Consider the following 11,619-nt stretch of genomic DNA (forward strand, 5'->3'; position numbering starts at 1 on the left):
CAACCGGGACTAAACTTTCAACCGGGACAAAGATGTTCCTTTCGTCTCGGTTGGAGTTTTAATCAGGATAAAAACTCATCCCCCATTATATCCCGAGACAGAGGACTTTCTTCCTCCTCCAGCCCGAGCCAGTCCAACACATTGACAGAGAGCTGAGCTTCATGTGGCGGAACCACCTCGGATTAGCTTGATTAAACAGGGTTAAGCCGCCTAACATGCGACACTCCTATCTAACCCGAGCTAACACGAAGTGCCGTCAGATTTCATCCGATTTAACCACTTAAACAGGATCGAGTTTAGCAAACCCACACGAAGGTGAGTGGTTACAGAGAATACAACAAGTCCACTGAGTTAAACAAGTTTTACTCAAATAGTTCGGCCATAAAATCCAACATCAGAGTTTTACAAAGTTCAAAAGAACGACAGAGAAAACACTAGCGGAAGACTTCGTCGGGGTCGGATGTCCGGGCGAGGCCAGCCAGAACATCACTGAGTCCTCTCCTCGCCGTCCGAGGAGGGGTCCCACTCGACCGTCCAGCCTGGCGGGAGCTGGGCCGGCCAAGCACCAACCGGAGAGGGGTCGGACGCAGCAACTTCACTTGAAAACAGAAGCCACAACAAGGCTGAGCTACTAAGCTCAACAAGACTTAACCGATAGGAGTAAGGACTACTCCTCCTTCTAGACATGCAAGCTGTTTGGCTGAGGGGTTTGTTTGCCAAAAGCACTAAGTAACCCTATGTTCAAGTTTTAGCTCCGGTTCTAGGTTCATTTACCAGTCTAGGTTGTGCCACCTATTCTAAGCATTCATAGAACCAAACAAGATGTGTAGATATAACAACAAACAGTGCCATCATCAGATTCCTCATTTACTCAGGGTGACATAGCGATCAAGCAATCTCAAACTGTGAGAGGCAGACGAATCGATTCGAGTTCTTTAACCATGCATGGTGAACCTAGCCTCACAACATCCGCGCACCCGGAGGTCGCTTCCTGTGTCGGCCTTCCCCATCAATCCCCTAACCCGTGTCGGGCCCATTTCCTTTGGTGCAAGGTTCCACAGACTCGGCCTCTGCCGTCCTGTGACCACGCTTGCCACCACGTGCGACAACCAGCAGGGGAAACTCCGTTCCAAGAACAATGGGGCGACCGCTCACGTCTAGGTTCAATCCGGTACTAGGCTTCCTCATCCCATACTAAGTATGAGGCTAGTACTTTCAAACACTTGATCACGAACACCACCGCTGTCGGGCCTTAGCAAGATTTCATAGACAGACGGGACGACCATCCGACCACCAAAAAGTTACCAAAACCCTGCCCTGTCCATCGTCCTTATAGTTATAACAGGAGAGTAAATCATGCAACTCCTACAACTCGCGAGTGATAGGAAATCACTCGACTTTTACCGTCTCCTAGTTAAGCAATGCAGCTACTCGGTCCAACAGCTAGTGCTCAGATCATGGGTTACCTGAGTCATGCACCTAGGGTTTCACACAACTCCTATACGTAAATGCACAAGCATGCTATACGGAAGGCATGCGCAAGTTTGGCAAAACATGTAGGATTTTCATGCAACCGGGGCTTGCCTTCAAACAAGGAGGACGGAAACTGTTCGGCTTCGGGGGCGACTTCGGCTTCGGAGGACAGGAGCTCGGCTACAGCTTCTTCTTCTGGCGCCGGGTGAAGCTCGTAGAAACCGTCGGCGAGGTGCAGCTCTACACGAATGCAATGCAAGGGTTAGCTTAGACAGTTATTTCAACAGCAACACTGGCTCGCCTGAGCCCAGAAACTTGCGACAAAGAGCAGGAGGTTATGGTGGTTCGAGAGAGCTGATGATGATCAAGAGGTAAGGTTAGGAAAGGAACTAGTGGTCTGATCCTTGAACTAGAGGATGTGATAACTGGGATCCTTAGACGCAAGCGCTGAAGGGTTCCCAAGTTTTACACATACACCCTCGAGTTGAAGAAAAAGATCACAGCCAAGCCCTCGGGCGAGGCGGATAAGGGTCGGCGGAACAGACAGGGTCGGGCGAGACGGAACTGGGGTCGGGCGGATAGGAGGGGTCGGGCGAGGCGGACTGGGGGTTGGCAACTCACCTTCTTCCTGAAAGGAAAGCTTGGGGTCGGGAAGAAGCGAACTTGGGTGGAGGGACTAAAGCTTCGAGCAAGGGCTATGACGGGCAATGCTCCGGCGGCGGCGCTGCTTCTTGCGGATCACAAGAGAGCTCTTACGCAGCACGGAGGAGCAAGCTGCTGGGTGACTTGGAGGAATTGAGAGAGAACTGAGAGAAGAACTCCTCAAGAACTGGGTGGGTGGCGCTAGGAGCTTGAGCAGGGAGCTAGAGAAGGCTAAAGGCAACAAGAGCGGAGGGAACTTCGGCGACGGGGGCATTCCTTTTATAGCTGCTGGAGTAGAGGAAAGGAAACGGCGCGGAGAGAGAGAAGGGGAGCGGCGCGAAGGCCGGGAAGAAGCAATGGAGTGCTCTGCCGGGGCGGCGATTGAGCGAAGAGGGCGGTGCTGCAGAACTCCGGGGGTGACGCCAGCGATCATTGCGTTCTGCCGTCAGGGCGGCGTAGGAGCGGGTAGACTGGTGGTTGAGATTTGGCGGAAAGCGGGCGTCATCGTGCGGAAGAGATGCTAGAAGCGACTGGTTTAACGGTGCTAGAATCGAGGGCGTACAGGTGAGAAGACAGGCGGACGCGGGCGCGGGGGAGAGCGCGGAACAACAGATTGTCGGGCGGCTTCTGACAGAGCGGGGAAAGGAACTGTCGCGGCCGCGGTCGGGGTTGGCGGTGGAGGAATCGTCGTGTAGCGGCGACCGGGCGGCGCAACTGTGGCTGAAGGGACAGAAAAGACGGGCGACATCGGGCTCTAGGACCGGGATCTGGTGGCGTGATGATGGGCGCGGGAGGCGAGGCTCTGCAGAAAGGGGTGCAGAGGGCTTCCGCTGCCATTGGGGAAAGGGGGGCGCGGGAACCCACTCTGTTGCTTGCCAGAGACAAAACTGAGCGGCAGGCGTCGGAGAAGACGAGCCACGCGGCAGGAAGACTCTGAGGCGGCCATGCAACTCGAGTGCGGCTGTCGCGGAGGATCTGGAAAAGATCTCACGGGTCCACCGGTGGGTAGATCGGATGGGTGAGGAAGATTAGCAGAATCCGACGGTGGGCTGAACTCGCCGGGGTCGGAAGAGGAGCGAAGCGGAAAGGGGGTCGGATCCAGGGGTCGCGACCTGGCGGAAAACTGAGCACTTGGGTGCGGTCAAACAAGACAGACGACTAGGATCAAGGGCTGCGATCAAGACTAACTGGAAAGGCTTAGGGGTCGGTCGTTACAGCCTACCCCTCTTAAAAAGAATCTCGTCCCGAGATTCAAAGATCAAGGGGTGTGCTGTTCTTACCTCCTTGATGGGACAGAAAACCTGGGAAACGCTTGTTCAGATATTCGTCCGTTTCCCATGTTGCTTCATCTTCGGTGTGGTTTCTCCAGAGGATCTTGTACATCTTTACCGCTTGGCGTCGGGTGTGCCTTTCCTTTTGGTCAAGAACTCGATCTGGGTACTCGGCGTAGGTCAGGTCGGACTCTACCTGAAGGTGTTCTCGTTCTAAGATCTCTGCTGGAACTCGGACACATTTCTTCAGTTGAGACACATGGAAAACATCATGTATGGCTGATAGCTGTTCTGGGAGTTGGATCCGGTAAGCAACGGGTCCACATCTCTCCACAATCTCATAAGGGCCAACATAGCGGGGAGCTAACTTGCCTTTTATTCCAAACCGTCGCACTCCTTTGGTCGGGGAGACTCGAAGGTACACATGATCACCAAGGTCGAACTGCAGGGGTCTTCTCCTCTGGTCGGAGTAGCTCTTTTGTCGGGATTGGGCAGCCTTGAGATTCGCTTGAATTACCTTCACTTGCTCTTCGGCTTCTGCCACTAAGTCAGGGCCATAGACCTGTCTTTCCCCTGGTTGGGACCAGTTTAAGGGTGTCCTGCTTCTCCGGCCATACAGGGCCTCAAACGGTGCCATCTTCAAACTGGCCTGATAACTGTTATTGTAGGAGAATTCTGCTAAGGGCAGGCACTTGTCCCAGTTTTTATCATAGTGGATAACACAGGCTCTTAACATGTCTTCAAGGATCTGGTTGACTCTCTCGGTTTGGCCATCGGTTTGAGGATGATATGTTGAGCTTCGGATGAGCTTGGTGCCCATAGATGCTTGTAGTTGCTCCCAAAAACGTGCCACAAACTGAACTCCTCGATTAGAGATGATAGTCTTGGGTACACCATGTAGGAAACTATGCGGTCGAGGTACAACTCTGCATACTGCTTGACTGTGTAGGTGGTACGAACACGAAGGAAGTGGGCGGTCTTGGTCAAACGGTCCACTATAACCCAGATGGAATCATACCGTTGTGTGGTAAGGGGTAATCCAACTATGAAGTCCATGCTGATATCTTCCCATTTCCAAGAGGGAATAGGTAGCGGCTACAAGGTTCCTGCTACCTTCAAATGACTGGCCTTGACACGTTGACTGGTGTCGCATTCTGAAACATAACGAGCTATCTCTGATTTCATTCCACTCCACCAAAAGGTTTGACGGAGATCATGGTACATCTTATTGCTGTCAGGATGGATCGAGAACTTGGAAAGATGAGCTTCATTTAGGATTTGCTTCCTCAACTCGGGGTCGGCGGGCACTACTAGTCGGTTTCCATAATACACACCTCCCGTTTGGTCCTGATGGAAATGCTTATATCCTTCATCCTTTACTGCGATCTTACTGATGATCCGTTTTATTTTTTCATCCTTAGCTTGTGCTGACCGAATTTGGTCCTCCAAAACTGAGTCAAGGATGATGTGGTCAAGGGTTCCATGAGGAACAATCTCCAGACTTAGTTTTCCCATCTCGTGACACAAGGTCTTGGTGAAGGCTGTTGACAACAAGCAGTTGCAATGGGGTTTGCGACTAAGGGCATCGGCTACCACATTGGCCTTGCCAAGATGATAGTGCACTTCCAACTCATAATCCTTTATCAACTCCAGCCATCTTCTCTGACGCATGTTGAGGTCGGCTTGAGTGAAGATGTACTTGAGGCTCTTGTGGTCGGTGTAGATGTTGCAGTGAGCTCCCATTAGGTAATGCCTCCATATCTTCAAGGCATGTATCACTGCTGCCAACTCAAGGTCATGCGTCGGGTAGCTTAGCTCATGAGGTCGTAACACACGTGAGGCATAGGCGCCGTCGGACTTCATCCGATTTAACCACTTTCAACAGGATCGAGTTCAGCAAACCCACACGAAGGTGAGCGGTTACAGAGAATACAACAAGTCCACTGAGGTTAACCAATCTTACTCAAGAGTTCGATCATAAAATTTTAACATCAGAGTTTTAACAAAAGACAACAGAGAAAACACTAGCGGAAGACTTCGTCGGGGTCGGACGTTCGAGCGAGGCCGGCCAGAACATCACTGAGTCCTCTCCTCGCCGTCCGAGGAGGGGTTCCACTCGACCGTCCAGCCTGGCGGGAGCTGGGGCGGCCAAGCGCCAACAAGGGAGGGGTCGGGAACTGCAACTTCACCTGAAAACAGGAGCCACAACAAGGCTGAGCTACTAAGCTCAACAAGACTTAACCAGGAAGGAGCCAACTATTCTCCCAACTAGACATGCAAGGCTTCTTGGCTGAGGGGTTGGTTTTGCCAAAAGCACTAAGTAACCTATTTTCAAGTTTTAGCTCCGGTTCTAGATTTACTTACCAGTCTAAGTTGTGCAACCTATTCTAAGCAACATCGAACCAAACAAGTGTATATATAAAACAACATCATTACCATCATCAGATTCCTCATTTACTCAGGGTGACATAGTGATCAAGAAGTCTCAAACTATGAGAGGCAGACGAATCGATTCGAGTTCTTTAACCATGCATGGTGAACCTAGCCCCACGACATCCGCGCACCCGGAGGTCGCTTCCTGTGTCGGCCTTCCCCATCGATCCCCTAACCCGTGTCAGGCCCATTTCCTTTGGTGCAAGGTTCCACAGACCCGGTCTCTGCCGTTCTGTGACCACGCTTTGCCACCACGTGCGACAACCAGCAGGGGAAACTCCGTTCCAAGAACAATGGGGCGACCGCTCACGTCTAGGTTCAATCAGGTACTAGGCTTCCTCATCCCATACTAAGTATGAGGCTAGTACTTTCAAACACTTGATCACGAACACCACCACTGTCGGGCCTTAGCAAGTTTTCATAGACAGACGGGGCAACCATCCGACCACCAAAGAGTTACCAAACCCTGCCCCGTCCATCGTCCTTATAGTTGTAACAGGAGAGTAACACATGCAACTCCTACAACTCGCGAGTGATAGGAGATCACTCGGCTTTTACCGTTTCCTATTTAAGCAATGCAGCTACTCGGTCCAACAGCTAGTGCTCAGATCAAGGGTTACTAAGTCATGCATCTAGGGTTTCACACAACTCCTAAACGTAAATGCACAAACATGCTATTCGGAAGGCATGTGCAAGTTTGACAAGAACACATAGGATCTTCATGCAACCGGGGCTTGCCTGCAAACAAGGAGAGCGGAAACTGCTCGACTTCGGAGGCGGCTTCAACTTCAGCGGGCGGGAACTCGGTTACAGCTTCTTCTTCGGGCGCCGGGTGCAGCTCGTAGAAGCCGTCAGAGAGATGCAGCTCTACACGGATGCAATGCAAAGGTTAGCTTAAACGTTTTGATTTGACAGCAACACTGGCTCTCCTGAGCCCAGAAACTTTCAAACCGTGTAGAGAAACGATACGGTCGAGGTATAACTCTGCATATTGCTTGACTGCGTAGGTGGTACGAACAGGCAAGAAGTGTGCTGTCTTGGTCAGACGGTCCACTATAACCCAGATAGAATCATACCGTTGAGTTGTAAGGGGTAACCCAACTATAAAATCCATGCTGATGTCTTCCCATTTCCAAGAGGGAATAGGTAGCGGCTGCAAGGTGCCTGATACCTTCAAGTGACTGGCCTTGACACGTCGACAAGTGTCGCATTCTGAAACATAACGAGCTATTTCCGGTTTCATCCCACTCCACCAAAAGGTCTGACGAAGATCGTGGTACATCTTGTTGCTACCAGGGTGGATGGAGAACTTGGAAAGATGAGCTTCATCTAGGATTTGCCTCCTTAACTCAGGGTCGGCGGGCACTACTAGTCGGTTTCCATAGTACACACCTCCCGTTTGGTCCTGCCGGAAAAGTTTATACCCTTCGTCCTTTACCGAGACCTTACTGATGATCCGTTTCACTTCTTCATCCTTAGTTTGTGCTGACCGAATCCGGTCCTCCAAAACTGAGTCAAGGATGAGGTGATCAAGGGTCCCATGGGGAACAAACTCTAGACTTAGTTTTCCCATCTCGTGACACAAGGTGTTGGTGAAGGCTGCTGACAACAAGCAGTTGCAACGGGGTTTTCGACTGAGGGCATCGGCCACTACATTGGCCTTGCCAGGATGATAGTGCACGTCCAAGTCATAATCCTTTATTAACTCCAGCCATCTTCTCTGACGCATGTTGAGGTCGGCTTGCGTGAAGATGTACTTGAGGCTCTTGTGGTCCGTGTAGATGTTGCAATGAGCTCCCATTAAGTAGTGCCTCCATATCTTCAAGGCATGTATCACTGCTGCCAACTCAAGGTCATGGGTCGGGTAGTTCAGCTCATGAGGTCGCAACGCACGTGAGGCGTAGGCAATGACTCGGTTGTCTTGCATAAGAACACACCCGAGTCCAGTGCCGGAGGCGTCACAGTATACGTCATACGGCCTAGAGGGGTCGGGTTGAGCCAAAACTGGGGCGGTGGTTAACAAGTGCTTCAAGGTTTTGAAGGCTTCTTCACACTTGGTGTCCCACACAAACTTGGCCTCTTTCTTCAACAACTCGGTCATCGGCTTAGCTATCTTAGAGAAATCCGGTATAAAACGCCGATAGTATCCTGCCAGTCCGAGAAAACTCCGGATCTGGTGTACCGAGATAGGAGACTTCCATTCCAGGACCTCTTGCACCTTACTGGGATCTACGGCAATACCGTCCGCGGAGATAGTGTGTCCCAAGAACTTGACACTATCCAACCAAAACTCACACTTGGAGAACTTTGCATAAAGCTGGTGATCTCTCAGTCGCTGAAGAACTATATGAAGATGGTTGGCATGCTCTTCCTTGTCTTTTGAGTATACTAGGATGTCGTCAATGAACACCACTACAAACTTGTCCAGCTCGGGCATGAACACCGAGTTCATAAGGTACATGAAGTAAGCGGGTGCATTGGTGAGTCCAAAGGACATGACTAGGTACTCATACAACCCATATCTGGTAGAGAAAGCTGTCTTGGGCACGTCGCAAGGTCGAATCTTGATTTGATGATAACCAGAACGAAGATCGATCTTGGAGAACACTCTTGCTCCGGCTAACTGGTCGAACAAAACATCAATGCGGGGCAGTGGGTACTTATTCTTGACTGTCACCGCATTGAGGGGTCGGTAATCCACACACATCCGTAGACTGCCGTCTTTCTTCTTCACAAACAGGGCGGGGCATCCCCAAGATGACGTACTGGGTCGAATGAAACCCTTTTCCAACAGGTCATGCAACTGGGTCTTCAACTCTGCTAACTCAGCGGGTGGCATCCGATAAGGTCTCTTAGATATTGGAGCTGTGCCAGGAACCAACTCTATAGAAAACTCCACTTCTCTGTCAGGTGGCATGCCTGGCAAGTCCTCTGGAAACACATCTGGGTACTCACAGATAACAGGGAGGTCCCCTAAACGGGTTCCCAAGAGAGAAAAAGCACAAGGGTTCAAGGACTCAGGGTGGGTCAAGGATAGGGTAGCACTGCCATGAGAGGGCGAGCTGAAGAAAAGAGATCGGGCTGAGGTATCTAAAACAACACGATGTCGAGCCATCCAATCCATGCCAAGGATGACGTCTAGGCCTTCGAGGTCAAGGATGATAAGGTTTTCCTTGAAGAGGGTGGGGCCTAGCTGGAGAGGTACAAGAATAACGACCTGATCCGACGTTATCCTTCCTCCAGGAGTGGCGATCACATAGGATTCCTTAGTGTGACCTACACTTAGCTCGCATCTTTCCCTTGCCTTACTCCCGATAAAGCTATGGGAGGCTCCCGAATCAAACAACACCACAACAACTTGTTTTAAAACAAGAAAAGTACCCGTCATCACTGACGCACCTTCGGGAAGTTCGGTCAGGCTGGTGTAGTTGAGTCGGCCTTGTCGGACTTGTACCTTGGGCCTTCTTCCTCTGGCTGCCATGGGGTTCTGGCCTTGCTGCTGAGTCTTGCTCCTGTGGCAGTCCCTTGCAAAATGCCCCTCATTGCCGCAGGTAAAACATCTGTTACTGGCTACCGTACGGGGTGACGTTGGCAAGGTCGGCCGGGGTACTTGTGGTTGGAAGCCTGGAGAACTGGGCATTGTTGCCAGCGGGGGTCGGGCGATCCATTTCCCTGACGGTTGGGGTCGGCCAGGGGCGTGCGAAGGGATCATCCGAAACCTTCGGGCTGGCGGGCTCGGAAGAGCCACAGAGGCTTTCCTCTTCTGGTCGGCCTTGAGAGCTTGCATGCAATCCTCCTGGGAGATGGCCAGATTGACCAACTCGTTATAGGTGTCCACCCGGATGGGGTTCAGCCTCTCCCTGAGCTCCAAGCTCAGTCCTCGGCGGAATCTATCCCGCTTCTTTTCATCGGTGTCCGCGTGATATCCCGCATAACGGCACAGGTCGTTGAACGCCTGGGTGTAGTGCAGCACATCCCTAGTTCCCTGGGTGAGGGCCAGAAACTCGTTGAGCTTTCGCTCCAGGAGACCTTCAGGAATGTGATGCGCCTTGAACGCCATCTTAAACTCGTCCCAGCTGACTACGTGGTCAGCAGGTAGCATGGCATGGTAGTGGTCCCACCAAAGCCGTGCGGAACCACGCAGCTGCTGAGCTGCGAACCGCGCCTTATTGTTGTCAGGGCATGGAGCGGTAAGGAGCTCGAACTTAGATTCAATCGTCCGAACCCATGCATCAGCGTCGAGCGGTTCCTGGGTCTTTTGGAACAGCGGGGGCTGTGTCCCCAAAAAGTCCTCATATCTTGCGACATGCTGCTGCTGCTGTGCTCTACCGTCATGTGGCTGCTGTTGTCCTTGCACCAGATGCCTGAGCAGCTCGGTTTGAGTTGCTAGGATTGCCTCCAATGGCGATAGTGGCGGGGGCGGGGGAAGATCCTGGCGCTGGTTCCTGCTGCTGGGCGCATTTCCAGACCTCGTGCGGTGCGCCATCTGCATGAGTTGACGCCCCATTAATCTCATGACCTTAGGTGTATTCCAACGAATGGGAACGTATGAATTAAATCCTTTAATGCGACTCTTGCCAAGGTGCATCACGCGTCCTTATAGAGGAAGCACATTCCTCCCATTTCATCACAGATAGCCCTTACTTGCCCTGGTACTCCACCTCAGGTAACCATACCACAAACAGACTTCTAGGGTCGGGTCCACTCGAACCAAGGGGTCGGATACGGTCCGTACGCTCAGAGGGTCGGACAAGGCGGTAACTGTCTTAAGGGTCGGCGCACTTTGGTTCGCAAACTAGGGTCGGCCAACTGAACAGGCTCCCCGAAAACAACACAGGGTCGGCACCACTTACTTAACCTTAGCATCCGCATCATACGAAAAGGATAGAACTGTACACTGCACTGGATTGACTTTATACACAACGTCGTTTCAACTCAGGGAGTACTCGACTCAAGGCTAACCTATCACAACCTTCCAAAACTAGGCTGCCGAGGAGTACAACAAAAGAAAGAAGGTTCCTTGAGAACCCTTAAACTACCACTGGACACTACGAGTCGGAGAAGGGACGCCATCTTCTTCTATGTCCATGCTGGACGCTCCCTCGTCTTCCTCAGGGTCCTCCTGAGCTTCAAGTTGCATGTTGAGGGCATGCATGTCTTCAAGCTCAGCTTGGTGTTCTTCTAGGTGGGCATTGGCAACGGCCAATTCCATTTCCACCTCCATTTTCTCCTCCGAGAGCTCGATCATACCGTCCACAAGGTCGGCAACTTCTCCTTCCAGCTCGGAGATCCGGTCTTGCAGGTCGTGAATCTGGATTCCACGTTGGATCAGCTGGTAGGTTTGGCCTACCAGATCTCTTCTAGCTGCTTGGAGGTACACGTGGGTGTCCGCAGCAGTCCGGGCAAAGAGTGTCATGGCCCTTCCTTGGAGCTCGATCAGCCGGTAGAACGCAGTCATGCATCTGACGTTGGCGGAGATAGTGAGCGTGGCGCAGGTAGCGGCCAACACTTCAAGGTTGTCGATGCGGTCCAGCCAGGCCGGGTCCATCCGACTTCTGACAGGAAAAAGACCAATCGGGTCCAGGGTGATCTCCACAGGGTGGAACTGACAGAACTGCGTGAGCAACTGGAGAGCGGCGGATTCCCACGTATCTTCCGGAGAAAGACCGTAGGCTATGATGCCCAGAGAGGGCCAGTCGGGCCGCACAAAAGGGGGTGGCACCAGTGCTTGCACCTGGCACGCCTGGATGCCCTGCTCCACATACAGCCGCCCAAAGTACAGGGGTGGGGACTGATACCC

Source organism: Setaria italica, chromosome VI, assembly GCF_000263155.2.
Source record: "Setaria italica strain Yugu1 chromosome VI, Setaria_italica_v2.0, whole genome shotgun sequence".
In the NCBI taxonomy this organism is placed as follows: Eukaryota; Viridiplantae; Streptophyta; class Magnoliopsida; order Poales; family Poaceae; genus Setaria; species Setaria italica.